This window comes from Macaca thibetana, chromosome 1, assembly GCF_024542745.1.
Source record: "Macaca thibetana thibetana isolate TM-01 chromosome 1, ASM2454274v1, whole genome shotgun sequence".
Taxonomy (NCBI): domain Eukaryota; kingdom Metazoa; phylum Chordata; class Mammalia; order Primates; family Cercopithecidae; genus Macaca; species Macaca thibetana.
Window position 1 is genome coordinate 216,817,195 of NC_065578.1, and position 15,876 is coordinate 216,833,070.

Genomic DNA, 15,876 nt, shown 5'->3' on the forward strand with positions numbered 1-15,876 from the left:
CTATGTCTGCAACATTATGGAGCCAATTCAAAAGTAAGCAGTTTGATTTGGGCTCCAACACTGAGCTCTCATAATGTACGACTCGGTTCAAATGGGAGTAGATTTGGGCGCGTGTCGATGTTGAAAATAAACTCACTCTTGGAGGGTTTTAGGATACTCTGGTTTTCCAGGATGGATATTACTCAGGAGTAGGTTGGCTCTGGGTTTTTTCCTAGGTTCTTGATTTGGTTATTATATAATCCATTCTTTCTTTCCCTTTCCTTTTCCAGAAACAGCTCAAATTAGGAAGTAACTTTCAAAAACAAGTTAGGTGGTAGTGAAGGAAAACAGGGAACTTTCCTGTTCACTGCAGAACAAACCAGGTGCCACGTAGACCTTCTTAGATGCCACTACTGGAAGCAGCCCTCTAGACCCGGCGGGGTGCGGGATAGACCCGGATAGACCCGGCGGGGTGCCCGATAGACCTGGATAGACCCGGCGGGGTGCTGGATAGACCCGGCGGGGTGCCCGATAGACCTGGATAGACCCGGCGGGGTGCCCGATAGACCCGGATAGACCCGGCGGGGTGCCGGATAGACCTGGATAGACCCGGCGGGGTGCCCGATAGACCTGGATAGACCCGGCGGGGTGCCCGATAGACCTGGATAGACCCGGCGGGGTGCCCGATAGACCTGGATAGACCCGGCGGGGTGCCCGATAGACCTGGATAGACCCGGAGGGGTGCCCGATAGACCTGGATAGACCCGGCGGGGTGCTGGATAGACCGGGAGGGGTGCTGGATAGACCCGGAGGGGTGCCCGATAGACCTGGATAGACCCGGGGGGGTGCCGGATAGACCCGGCGGGGTGCTAGATAGACCTGGATAGACCCGGAGGGGTGCTAGATAGACCTGGATAGACCCGGAGGGGTGCCCGATAGACCTGGATAGACCCGGAGGGGTGCTAGATAGACCTGGATAGACCCGGAGGGGTGCTAGATAGACCTGGATAGACCCGGAGGGGTGCTAGATAGACCTGGATAGACCCGGAGGGGTGCTAGATAGACCTGGATAGACCCGGAGGGGTGCCCGATAGACCTGGATAGACCCGGCGGGGTGCCGGATAGACCCGGAGGGGTGCTGGATAGACCCGGCGGGGTGCCGGATAGACCTGGATAGACCCGGCGGGGTGCCGGATAGACCCGGAGGGGTGCTGGATAGACCCGGCGGGGTGCCGGATAGACCTGGATAGACCCGGCGGGGTGCCGGATAGACCTGGATAGACCCGGAGGGGTGCCGGATAGACCTGGATAGACCCGGCGGGGTGCCGGATAGACCCGGAGGGGTGCTGGATAGACCCGGCGGGGTGCCGGATAGACCTGGATAGACCCGGCGGGGTGCCCGATAGACCTGGATAGACCCGGCGGGGTGCCGGATAGACCTGGATAGACCCGGAGGGGTGCCGGATAGACCTGGATAGACCCGGAGGGGTGCCGGATAGACCCGGCGGGGTGCTAGATAGACCTGGATAGACCCGGAGGGGTGCTGGAGCCCAAGTGTATGCCATGATGGGAGGATTTACACTTCAGAAACTGGCAAATGCTGTGAAATCAGGACCTTTTTTCCTGGCAAGCTGGTGTTTAAATCTTAACCAGCATGCTTCTGTCTAGACCTGACTTTACTCTTGGGGCAATTTGATATACCCCCCAAAGTGGCATAATCACGCCAGCCTACCCGTATGACATTGTATTTATTCACTGCACTGTGAGCTCCAGGGAGTCCAGGTGATAGAATAGGCAAAGGGCAGATTTTGGAGCCAGACAGCCTGACATTTACATCCTTCCTTGGCTACTTCTAGCTCTGTGACCTTTGGCAAACCTCTGAAAGCCTCAGCTTCAGTTTCTTAATCTGTAGAACAGGAGGAAAAATTTCTTCCTAGCAATGGTGTGGTAAAAAATTAACAACCGTGACAGGCTGCTCTCCCAAAACAATGTCCTGTAGAAAATGCTGGCTTTATTGAGTAGGTTCCTCTGTGGCCTGTTTCTGTTTGGCAGCAGACTCGTGGCACCTTTGCTTAGGGTCCTTATTTTTATAACAAAATACTAACTTTACTTTTTGTTTATAGGGTTTCCAAAATTTATGAAACCACTTAATCAAAAACATGGGATCAGTGTCCTTTGGACTCTCACAGGTAATATAATCTTAGGCAGACTTCTCTCCAGTGTTCCAAATCCCATGAGAGGAACAGTTTTGTTAAGGGGCAGTCATTTAAAGGATGACTCACAAATTATCTCTCTATTCTAAGTTATACCTTTGAATAAAATTAAAATACCAAATAAAATATGTGTACATTGGGACAAGATCAGTGTTATCCTTTTTATAATCATTCAAAATTGTGTCCCAATCTTATGCCTTCAAACCTTTATTGCAAATTATTATAAGAAACCCTGTCTTTACTAAAAGTACAAAAATTAGCTGGGCATGGTGACAGGCACCTGTAATCCCAGCTACTCAGGAGGCTGAGGCGGGAGGGTTGCTTGAACCTGGGAGGCAGAGGCAGAGGCTGCAGTGAGCCAATACCGTGCCACTGCTTTCCAGCCTGGGCAACAAGCGTGAAACTCCGTCAAAAAAAAAAAAAAAAAGAAAAAGAAACAACTATTTGACTTTTGCTTTAGTGTCTGCTATGAACCGTGAATATAGAGGCCAACTATCCATTACATGGCTCAATTTTCCTGGCTTACACTGACCTACACAAGACATCTGTCCTTGACACAGGGACTAACCTTGTCTCTCCTAAGGAATTAGGCATTTTCATCCTCTTAATAAGGAGTTGTGAAATGCCTGATGTTTCCCTAGCACCTCCGTGAGAGGAATGTTAGAATCAAGTTTTGTTTTCAGTCGTAAGAACTGTCTAAGCTTTTCGTTTGACATGCTAGATTCCTACCTTTTTTTTTTTTTTTGGACAGGGTCTCGCTCTGTTGCCCAGGCTGGAGTGTGGTGGCACGATCATAGCTCACTGTAGGCTCTACCACCCTAGGCTCCAGTGATCCTCCCACCACAGCCTCCCGAGTAGCTGGGACTACAGGCATGCGCCACCATGCCAGGCTAATTTGTGTATTTTTTGGAGAGATGGAGTTTTGCCATGTTGCCCAAGCTGGTAGATTTATCCTCTTGATCCTGTTTTCTACATGTTTGTGTGGTTTTTTTTTTTTTTTTTTTTTTTTTTTTGAGATGGAATTTCACTCTTATTGCCCAGGCTGGAGTGCAATGGCATCATCCCAGCTCACTGCATCCTCCACCTCCCGGGTTCAAGCAGTTCTCCTGCCTCAGCCTCCCAAGTAGCTGGGATTACAGGCATGCACCACCACACCCAGCTAATTTTCGTATTATTAGTAGACATGGGGTTTCACCATGTTGGTCAGGCTGGTGTCGAACTCCCGACCTCAGGTATTCCACCCTCTTCGGCCTCCCAAAGTGCTGGGATTACAGGCGTGAACCATGGCGCCCAGCCCACATGTTCATTTCTAGCTTATTAACTTTATTGTATTTATCACACTCTCCCACTTTTTAAACTACAGATTCCTTGTAGAAAAATGAATAAATGAATGAATGATTGTGAAAGAGTGAAGGAAAGTCAGTGGCAGTAACTAATGATGTTTTTAAAATTGTGTAGTAAGTGGCATAGTTATAAGATTGGGGGACTTGGGACTGGATCAGAGAAAACAGAAGGGGAACATGCCAGTGTCTTCAAATATTTGAGATACTATAGTTTAGAAGAGACAGCGGACATGATTTTTATTGCTCCTGAGAATAGAATAGGAGCCAATGAATAGACTGTCCGTTAATTGATTTGTTCATTTCCAAGTTATTTCTTATGCACCTGCTCTCTAAGGACATGTGGACGAGGTCCAGATGAGGACAAGTTTCCTGCTCTCAAATTTCTTGCATTTTAGGGAAGTGATTTTTGGCTGACTCACAAAGAACTTTCTAATGAGAAGAGTTAAATAACCATGGGATGTGTTGCCTTGTGAAGTAGGGAGCTTTCCCTCTTTGGAGGATCTGAAAAAGGGCTGAATGAATACCCTGAAAAACACTCCTCCCTCGGGAGAGAAGGTGGATTTGTTGACCTCAAGGGTTTGGCTCTGCTCTGCTTCCATGTTTGTCTTTTATTTGTAGGTTTCCATCTTAAACTGAAGGATTAGGTTGTTTCAGGGAGTTCTGGGGGTGAGGTGGGGGAAAGCAATAAAAATACCTTCACAAACCAGTTCCTTTACTCTTTGATCCAGGTGGTTCCCACGGGTCCCTTGACCCCCGATAAAGTAATCCCGGCTGCCTGCGAGGGAGGTGGAGGCAGCCGGGGTTCGTGGAGCCTGTGGTTATCTCCTTACCGAGAGCCTTATCAGCTTGCAGAGCCACCGTAAAGCTTGCTTTGACCTTTGGCAGAGACTCCACCTGTATCTCTGTCCACACACATGAGAGCAGGAGGCAGACACCTGGGATGATCCTGAGACCCAACACCCAAAGCCCAGGCTTCTTTCTATGGGGGAGTCAAGCAGAGGGACCCAAGCTCATAGCCAGTGGAAGGGTGGGTTGATGAGAGGCGAGCCCTTTACCAGATGTGAGCCCAGTCATCACTCTGCATTTTCTAGGCCAAAGTCCAGGGGCTCGCTGTTGAAATTAAAGTGCTCAAAAATTATAAATTATAATTTTTATAAAGTTATAGAATTTTTAAATGAAATTTTTATAAAATTATAAATTATATATCTATATTAACTTTCCTGGAAATAACTTACAGAAAAGTTGCAAGAATAAAAACAGTACAAAGGACACCCTTATTCACTGCACTCAGTTAACGATTAACTATTTTTTCTGGACCATTTGTGAGTAAGATGCATATACCATAAGCCTTTATCCTTAAGTTCTTCAATGCATATTTCCTAGGAAATGAGATATTGTGTTGTGTAGCCAGAGTACACTTATCAGCTTCAGTAAAATTAACATTGATGAATACCTTTATGTAATCTATCATGCATGTTCCAATTTGTTTTCAATTGACCTGATAATGTCCTTTATAGCATTGTTTCCCCTCCAGTGAGGGGTCCAGTCTGGGATCAGATTGCATTTAGTTGTCATGTCTCTTTTTGAGGCCCTTTTAACTGTACCATTATGATTGTTACCTGTCATCTTATTAGCTTATTCAAAATTGTTAGACAGAGGTATTTCTTATTTAGGGTACATTTCATTTACAATCATCCTTTCGTTCACTCGAAAATGAAGGCTAGGTTCTCTGGAGTCCAGACTCACTCCCGTTCTATGTGAAGTGGTTTCCTGTGTATGGTGGAAGCGATGTGGGTGAGAAATTTTGGGTGTACATTTTGTACACGGTTGACTTTTCTTTATTTCACTTAAATCAAACAAAAACTGATCAGATCCTTTGAGATCATTTTCAAATTCCCCTGTTGTCAATCCGACCTATTGCCCAGAAGGTCTTTTCTTCATCCCTGAGGAGGAAGAAAGGATCGTTTTGAGAATCTTCGTTTCATATCAAGACAACACCCTCTTATGAATCTAGAAACAAAAATACCTTTCTGTTTACTTAGAGCCCTTATCTCAGCACTTTCACGCATCTTATGAGAAGCAACACGCGTGATAATTAAGCGTTTCTCTGCATGCAGAGCTTTGGTTAGCTTGGTAAAGGGTATGTTCAGCAGTTCTGGTCCCTGCCCTCCAGAAAAACTTGCTTAAGATGCACCGATATGCATTATTAAATGTAATAACACATCAAGTAAAACCTATGCCTAGCACTCACAGGCTGTCATACAGACTTAGAATTATCGAGATGATTTTTTCAGATGGCAGCATTTAATCACAGGGAAGCTGAATGATTTGCCAAAGTTTACTTTAAAAAACATCAGAGCTACAATACCAATGTCCAGTTCCTTTCTTTCTTAGTATAATCCCCTACGTTCAAAATACCCTTTATAGAGATTTCTAGTATCTATGCTAAGAAAAAGAGTCATGGCGAAAGAGTGGGAGAAGACACTCCTTTTTTAAAGGCTGTAGAAATCTGGTACATGGCTTCTTCGAAGAAAAAAAAATTAAATGGAAAGAAAATTGGCTTCTCATTTTCTGAGGGTGCAGTTTTATATAGGAGATATTTCACTGTGGTCTGTATTTAAGAAGCTGCGGGAACCCTAAGGCTGGTAGATGGTCAGACTGATAACATTTTCTAATGTGACTCCGGTAACTTTGATGTGGGCTTTCTTTTTGGCTGCCCTAAGTATTTATCCTTTTCACCTGATTTACTTCACCTTCACCTATTTTACCGTGCATTATGGACAAGAAAAACTTAGACTCTTAAAATGGCATATTATTTTAATATTTTCTGAGTTTCTAGTATTCTAAATTCATAATTATAACCTGAGGGATATATGCCCACAGGGCATAAAACAATCACATAGATAGTGAGTTTTGTTTTTTTTTTTAATTACCTTTTCCTTGGCTACTTGAGGATTCTCTACACCCCTGCTCTCCAGTATGGGAGCCACCAGCCACAATGCACAGGGCTACTCAGCATTGAGACACGGGTAGTCTGAATTGAATGGGACTAGTCTGTATAAAATACACATTAGAGTTCAAAGACTTGGTACATAAGAAAGAATGTAAAATATCTCATTAGTAGACTTTTTTTATATTGATTACTTGTTTAAATGATAGTATTTTGGATATGTAGGGTTAAACAAAATGTTGTTAAAGTTAATTTTACCTGTTACTTTTTACTTTTTTGATGTGGCTACTAGAAAACCCCAAATTCCATATGTGGTTTGCATTTGTGGCTCCCATTATATTTCTGTTGGAAAACTCAGCTCTAGAAGGAAAGAAAATACAGAAAAAAAAAAAAGAACCCAAAAAACCAATTCGTTCAGTGTATTTTAGAGTGAATTGCGGAAGGGAAAACTGAACAACCAATGATCCCATTTTTTTTTTCTTGGTTAGGTTTGGATTTCATTAAATCTTCTTTAATTAAATCTATTGTAAATCTGCTCCAAGTTCTCAGCTGCGATGAGAATTGAATCTTTTTGTTTAATTTAAAAATTCTAAGAAAATCCTGAACTCACTTCAAAAGCGACTTCTTTTTTGAAAGCTTTGTAAAAAGCTTTCCATTTACATGGATTGGAGGTCTGATTAATATAGAGTTTTGAAGGGGCTAAAGAAGTGTGAAAATTATCCAGAAACTTCTGAAAGGACCTTTCTTACCTCACAGGCATCCAGGGAGACATAAGGGCCCTTAGAAGCTGCAGATCAGCCATAAGCGTCTGTGTTCACAGCTTCCTTCCAATAAGCAAAAACACTGGGAAAGATAAAATATTTATTCCTAGGTGTCTATAACTGAATTTATGGATATAACTGGCTGGATATTATTGCCCATGTAAACCCATGTAACTGCACACGTAAAGCATGTTTTTATTAGTTCCTACATAAAATTTTTATGATAATGGCAAACAAAGGACCAATTTAGTTTAGCTGAGTTTGTTCTTATTACTCCAGCTTCCAATAGATAAGCAGCAGTGCAAACAGCAGGCTGGGCGCGGTGGCTCACGCCTGTAATCTCGGCACTTTGGGAGGCCGAGGTGGGCGGATTGCTTGAGGTCAGCAGTTCAAGACCAGCCTGGCCAACATGGTGAAACCCCATCTCTAGTAAAAATACAAAAAATTAGCCGGGCGTGGTGGCACATGCCTGTAATCCCAGCTACTCAGGAGGCTGAAGTGGGAGAATCACTTGAACTTGGGAGGCGGAGGTTGCAGTGAGCCTAGATCGCGCCACTGCACTCCAGCCTGGGAGACAGAGCAAGACTCCATCTCAAAACAAACAAACAACAACAACAACAAAAAAACCCACAAAATCAAAAACAAACAAAAAAACACCCCATAGTGCAAACAGAAGCAGTCAACAGGAAAGAGCGAGTCAGTGCTTGCAGGGCTGGGGCTCCTGGCCTGTGGGTAAGGAGGACTGAGACTCCCCTAGGCCTGATGGGACTGCAATAGGGTGAGGCTGGGCTGGCCTGCCCTCAGCTTGCAAGCCTGTTGTTGAGCAGCTGTTCTCCACGTTGGTAGCTGTGGAGTATATTCTAATCTAGCTTCTGAAAAGGCTTGCATAGCTACCATTGAAAGAACTCCTACTTACTGTATTTCAACTGGAGAATTACAGAGAGAAAAGGTTCAAGTGGCCTATTGTAGGTCATCTCCCACTCTGGGATTTAAACAAAGCACAAACAGAACAAAGTTCCTTTAAACCGGGTGCCTTCATCTGAGTCCCTCCTGTCTGCGGGGGTTGGCAGGCTCGCTGGATGCAGAGCCCACGCCTCTCATGCTCACTGCTGCCTTTGTATGTTTGACCCTTGGATGTGGCGGACGATTCCCATGGTGACCTGGATTGGAGGGAAGTTTTTCTAGAATTTGAAGATAAAGCATCTTTCATAAATACTGCCTTTTCCTTCCCAATGACTAGTTAAAAATTAATAGTCTGTAAACTAGAGTGAGCGCGATCCCTGAACCCAAATTCAGGAGACAGGGTTCGACATGTCTAAATGTACGCAGGGAACAAGAGCAAGAAATATTTTAAGCTGAATGAGCCTGAAAAATAAAAGACATAGGATTGTTATAGATATGTCACACTGAAGGCTGTCTTAAATGGAAATCAACTGAAAAAAAGGGCAAGTTTGGTATGCACTAGGTTTACTCTGGGCTAAGGCCGGTCTAGGACATTCATGAAATTACAACTTAGTGATTAGGGGCTCTAGTGGTTTAGATTCTAGACTTTAGAAGTATTTACACATCAAAAAACTCATGGCTGCAAAGAGTTTTCCTCCTAGCATCTGACACATCTCTTCATTTTCTAAGTCTGTACTAGAGTGAATTCTAGACAGCTGGCTTGTTGTATTTATTTTTATTTTTAGAAATGGGGTCTTGCTGTATTGCCCATGCTGGAGTGCAGAGGTGCAATCATAGCTCACTGCGGCCCTGAACTCCTGGGCTCAAATGATCCTCCTGCCTCAGCCTCCCCAGTAGCTGGGAGTACAGGTGTACACCACCATGTCTGGCTAATTTAAAAAAAAATTTTTTTAGAGATGGGGTCTTGCTATGCTGCCCAGGCGGAACTTGAACTCCTAGGCTCAAGTGATCCTCCTGCCTCAGCCTCCCAAGTAGTTGGGACTACGGGGGCCACACCACCCTGCTGAACTTGGCTAGTTGTATTGTTCTTAAAGATTTATAGAAGGAAGGAGCTTCCATAGCCTCCAACCCCACTTTTTGGATGCATTCCTTTAAGGACTAATCCAACTTGAGGTTCTTTATTCTATGTATTTCCTCCGTGGGCATGTTTACTGATTCTCAAATGTGTCTTTGTATATTTCGTAAGCTATTTCTTTGCTTTCTTTCCCCCAAAGGAGTAGTTTTCATTCTTTCTGAAAAACTCTGCTTGGGCCTCCTCCCTGTTGGAAGAGCAGTTCTGGGGTATGTGTGTGCGTGCGCACATGTGTGTGTGTCCACGTGCACGCGTGTGTGTGAATGGGTGTGTGTGTGTATGTGTGTGCTTCTTTGGCTTCCTCTCAGGCTCTGGGGGAAAAAAACCTCTACTAAATCCTAAGCTAATTACAAAATGTGTACATGTTTCACTCTTACCAATGTTTTAGACTTCTGCTGGTGTTAAGCCCTGTAGAAATGCAAATAGCACAGTTTTTAAGACTTACTCCAAGGGTACTATTTAGGGAAGTAAAAGTTACTCTAAAGGCAGGATTGATTTCCTGCCCTCATGGAACTGACCTTTCATAATAGATAGCTTGTTGTCCATGCTAATAAGGGCTTACTACAAGTGCAATGTATTCTCAATTTGTATCAAAAATTGTAGTTTGGGGCCACTGGCTTCTTTTCGGAGATTGGCCTGGTTGATTCCAGACTCTGGATCTGAGAAGCTGATGGTTTTGTATCATTGCCCTACACACGTGGAAACACTGCAGACCTCAAAGTTCCTTTGTTTTTAGAGCGGTGGAATCATGGTTGAGGGGACAGTGAAGGAAGAGGACACACTTAGCTGAGGTGGTGTTGCTGTTTTCTCTCAAAACGTTGTTAAGGGATCATTCATTTTTGAGGCATTACAACAAGACTGATTTTTTTTTTTTTTAAATGCAGCATAGAGTCTTTTAACTCAGGATTAGATGAATAGCTTTTCAAGCGTGTATGAAAGACAAGAATCCCAAAAGATTGGCTCTATTTTAAATAGCAGACTCCAGGGACTCAAGGTTTGTCACGAAAGGGCAGATATGGAAGAGATGAACTCCCAGGTCCAACTCTGAGAATAGAGCGCCCCGAGGGCTGGGGTCCCTGAGGTGTCGGGGAATGCGTCTCGCTGGCTCGCGTTTATTAGCTGGGGGAATCTAGTTAGATACGCTCACAATATGCCCGTTGGTATTGACTTTGCCAGACCTGACCCATATTATGAAGTTCTAACAAGTGGAAAGTATAGCCAGGCTTTGGGAGATGCCGTAGCATGCAGAATGGAAGAGAAAACCAGCATCTTAAACGAACAGAGGAGAAATTTGAGCAGAACCACCAACTGGAGAAATTAGGACACTGGCTGGAATGTTACAGCCACAGGAGGGAAAAAAAAAGCAGAATATTTACTTGGTGAAGACATAATGAGATGATACAATTCTCTGGTGTCAACTTTCACAGAAGAGCTTTGTCTCTATGCTAATGATGCAAAAAGCAGGGAAGTGATGAGAAAATTGTATAGACCTTAATAAATCCAACAACAGCAAAAAATGAATTTGGAGGTTAGTTTTGTATCTTCTGAGGTCCACGATGTTTACGTATCCCTAAATTTGAGAATTCAGGTTTAAGGAAGGACTTGGAGAATAGTCAAAACATTACCATACTTCTTAAAGCATTCTTAATGGTATTTTTACTAGTGAAATGGAAAATGAAAACATGCACGTGTAAATAAGTATTTTATTAATCCTCCAAATGCACTTGGGTAAACCAGTGTAGAAAACCATCAGATGCAAAGTCTGTCATGGGTCTGGTGACAAGATTAGGATCAGTCCTAATTAGGATTATTGAAACAGAGTTTCCCAGGAAACAACCGTGACAAGCTGTTCTTTGAATTCTGGACATGTGGGAATGATGTGAAAGTTTAGATTGTGAGCCTTGTAGAGTAAGGGATCCGAAACTCCAAAGGGAATAGGCAGAAGAACAACTTCAAATATCTTCACGAGAGCAGCCCACAACTGTTTACCCGCCCGTGTGCAGGTTTGCAATGAGAGGCTCTAGAGCATTGGTTTGGATTCTTAAGCCATTTTCATTTGAGGAGAAAGATGCCGGAGAGTGTTTTGGGTTAATATTCTTATGGCAGGTCTGTGATTTTGCAAGCTAGGATGCAGAGAGGTTAATTGACTTTATTACGGTCCCACAGCTGGTCATTTGGGTAGAATCGAGCCTCTGGTTTATGGCTAATCTACAGAGACTCTTTTTCTCCCTCTCTGTATTTCTAGGATTTTCAGTCATTTCAGAGTTCTGCTGTCCTATTGGTTTTTTTTTTTTAATGCATGAATGAGTGCTGCAGTTAACGGGCTGTGGCATGAACGAGGTGTGTGAATCGGAATCACTCACCCCACCAATTTCAGCTTCTCTGTCTTCATGTTTCTGCATGGAACGGCCTAGAATAGATCTAAGGACTTTTCCAACTCCTTTTTGAAAAATTGCTTTCTGAGTTGTGTAGGATTTGGTATTCCTGCAGTTGGTAAACAAAATACAAAGTTTGATGTCAAGTCAAAACTGGAGCCATGTAAGCCATGGCATTACTCTGGAACAATCAGCTGACTCTGAAACAGTTCTCGTTCACCGTGCACAGTGTGGGAGGTGTTTCCCAGTTTGGTAGCGAATTTTTTTTTTTTTTTTTTTTTGAGACGGAGTCTCGCTCTGTCGCCTAGGCTGGAGTGCAGTGGCGCGATCTCGGCTTACTGCAAGCTCCGCCTCCCGAGTTTACACCATTCTCCTGCCTCAGCCTCCCGAGTAGCTGGGACTACAGGTGCCGCCACCACGCCCGGCTAATTTTTTTGTATTTTTAGTAGAGACGGGGTTTCACCGTTGTTAGCCAGGATGGTCTTGGCCTCCTGACCTCATGATCCACCCATCTCAGCCTCCCAAAGTGCTGGGATTACAGGCGTGAGCCACCGCGCCCGGCCTTTTTTTTTTTTTTTTTTTTTTTGGCATTTTTGATATGTTTGTATGTTTTTGCACAAAGGCCACTCAAAAGTTAAGTCAGGGGCATCTTTTAGAGATGTCATGGGAAAATCTGTAAATGTTCCTGCTTTATATTGGATTATGACTTTAGGAAGCACAGGGCATGTTCAGCCACATGGCCTCCGATCATCCTATGTGCAGTCTCACACGTTCCCCTCTCTGGGGAAATTGAGGCAAGGAGAGGGGAAATGACTCACCCACAGCTTCCCATGTTGCTCCCACCAAGCCAGGCCCAGAATTAGTTCTTAACACTTAATGCAAAATTTACCACGGGCCTGATGCCTGACACACCCTTTGCTAGGCACTGGGATTACAGTGACAATTTGATTTGGTCCAGCCTGTCTCCGATTTGGGCATCTCCTTCGTGGCTGTGACGTGGGGTTGCTCAGGGTATAACACTCTGCTGGTTGCCTTGAACGTTTCCCAAGCATTAGCCAAGACTTAGGTGAAGAACTTGGACATGGAGGTGACGTAGGCCCTGAGAAGGGACCGCCTAGAGATGCATGATGATGGGCTCCACAGGCAAGAAAGACATGGCAGATTAAACATGGATGGAAAAGGCTATGATCTGTATTAGAATTAAATGCTGCAGCAGCTCCAGCTAATCTAATGTTCAGTCTCTTAATCTCATTGTCTTTCCCCTTGGCAGCATAACTAATAAACAATGCCATTCTGCAAAAGTTATATGAAGCAAGTATTCAATAGTCAAAAATTCCAAGCTCTTTTCTTCAAAGGTTAGGTCTATTTTTTATTTTATTTTATTATTTATTATTATTATTTTTTGATACAGAGTCTTGCCCTGTTGCCCAGGCTGGAGTGCAGTGGTGCGATCTCGGCTCACTGCAGCTTCTGCCTGCCGGGTTCAAGAGATTCTTCTGCCTCAGCCTCCCAAGTAGCTGGGACTACAGGTGTGCATCACCATGCATGGCTAATTTTTGTATTTTTAGTAGAGACGAGGTTTTACCATGTTGGCCAGGTTGGTCTCGAACTCCTGACCTCAAGTGATCTGCCTGCCTTGGCCTCCCAAAGTGCTGGGATGACAGGTGTGAGCCACTGTGCCCAGCCCAGGTCTATTTTTTAAATGGATAAAAGAAAGAGGATGGCTCAATTTTGTGACAGGGTCTTTAAATTTGTCGGTTTGTACATTTCAGCTTCCAGTGCCCCAGAGCTCTGGTTGTAGCTGAAACTCATGCCTGGTATGGGGAAGAACCAGGGCAGGGTGGGGGGCTTTAGCCTCTGGGCTTGGTTTCTCCTCTCCTGGAACCTGTATCCTATGTTTACTTGCCCCGTGTTCCAGAGAATTCCAGCCCTGCAGCTCTGGCTGTCACATCTCACACTCAGACTGACTGAGGTGAACAATTACTGGTTTTCTCTCCCCATTTTCACCTCTTTGTGTACATTGCTTTTTGCTTTTCTCTTTTTTCTTCTTTCTCCCGTTTCTCTCTTTCTTTTTGTTCTTGTCTCGCTTTGTTCCTTGTTTGCCCTTTCTTCCCCAACTCCAGCAATTTGTCTTACTACCACTATATTGAATTACGTATATGCCAAAACATGTTAGTTTATTCAATAAAGCTTTCTGTACCTTATTCACCATGTTAAAAATCAAGTGAAAACAAACGTTCATCCCTTAAAAAGAAACAGAACTCCAACAACCCCAACCCAACTAAATTAAGTCCATTCCTATTTTTATACATCTGTTAATATATGAATTAATGTATTTATTAGATAAACTCTATATCCAGACACTGTCCTATGCTGGTAATATTAAGGAGAACAGACATAGTCCCTAAGGTCCTAGGGTTGACCATTTACTTGGGGAGAGAGACTGACAACAGGCAGTTACAAAGCAAGACGTGCTTTAGGCCCTGGGATTGCACTGACAGTGTCCACTGTCAGTGGAGTGCTGTGAAGAGGGTGGTGCTGATCCTTCAGTCCGGGGAACAAGCAGTCGAGACATGCTTCCTGGGGCACTGGCTCTTGGTTGACTATATGGGGGTGAGAAACAACGGTAGCCTTCCCCCAATAGAAGAGCCACCCTCAGGTGATTCTGTACATAGGAACTGGCCTAGGAGTAGCCTCTGGCCCAGCCCTGACATCAGGGTTGAGTTGATTAGGGTTGTGATTTCATCTTGACTACTCAGTCTGAGTTTGCTGAGTTGCAAATTGAAAGTGAAAACAATTACATCCAGATTCAGACCATTTGATTTTATTTTCACTTGATTGTAAACATCACAAAACACTGGATAGAGAGAGCCTATTGTGCTCAGTTATTCAAATAATCCTAATTATGATCACTTATTCAAATGATTCTCTTTTTTTTTTTTTTGAGATGGAGTTTTGCTCTTGTTGCCCAGGCTGGAGAGCAATGGTGTGATCTCGGCTCACTGCAACCTCTGCCTCCCGGGTTCAAGCTATTCTCCTGCCTCAGCCTCCCGAGTAGCTGAGATTACAGGTGTGCACCACCATGCCTGGCTAATTTTGTATTTTTAGCAGAGACGGGGTTTCTCTCTCTCTCCAACTCCTGATTTCAGGTGATCTGCCCGCCTTGGCCTCCCAAAGTGCTAGGATTACAGGCGTGAGCTACCACATCCAGCCTTCAAAAGATTCTTAAATGATTAAAAAAAAAATGATTAAAAAATTTAAATGATTAAAAAAAAAAGATTCTTTTTTTTTCCTGATGTAATCTCACTCTGTCGCCTAGGCTGGAGTGCAGTGGTGCGATCTCAGCTCACTGCAACCTCCGCCTCCTGGGTTCAAGTGATTCTCCTGTCTCAGCCTCCCAAGTAGCTGGGCTTACAAGAGCGCGCTGCCACGCCCGGTTAATTTTTGTACTTTTGGTAGAGACGGAGTTTTGCCATGTTGGCCAGGCTGGTCTCAAACTCCAGACCCTAAGTGATTCCCCCACCCTGGCCTCCCAAAGTGCTGGGATTACAGGCGTGAGCCACCACGCCCAGCCTCAAATGATTCTTTTTTTAAAATAAAATCTTTTGCTGTCAGCACATGTTCTGGAGAGGGTAGCTGTACTTGAACTGCACATTCTCTCGATGATGTGGCCCACGGGCCTTCCCTGCCCCAGGGCTTTCCACGTGGCAGACAGAAGTGAAGCTCTTACTCCATCCCAGTTCTGCTTACTTCATAGGGTTGTTGTCAGGATTAAATGTGACAATACATATAAAGCTCTTAGAACAGAAGCCGGCTCATGGTAAGTGCTCAAAAGTGGTAATGATGGTGATGATGATGACCTATGAGGCCGCCTGTTTCACGTCTTCAGAGGCCTCTGAGGCTGAAGCTGATCTCATCATGTCAACTGGACCCCTTGTTTCATTATACACCCTGGCTGTGTCACTGAAAACGCACCCCAGAACATCACTGAGGAAGAAGTATTGAGATCCAGCACACCTGCACGGTGAATTCACATGCATATGTGCAAATACCACAAGCTTCACGGTGGGACTGCGTCATCTGTTCTAGGAGACTCTTTAAAAAGCTTGATCTCTATCTGAAGCCGCACATGTTGGAACTAAGAAATCTAAGCGAGGAACCCCAAACAGACATGCAGTTGGCCCTTTGCTGAATCGGGCATCTGGGTCCTTCCTGGAGCA

At 44.3% G+C, this 15,876-nt stretch overlaps 1 protein-coding gene across 1 annotated transcript in view; it reads left to right on the forward strand.

Moving 5' to 3' along the window:
- The window catches only part of KIF26B (kinesin family member 26B), a 561,163-nt gene that overhangs the window by 235,008 nt on the left and 310,279 nt on the right, over nt 1–15,876 (forward strand).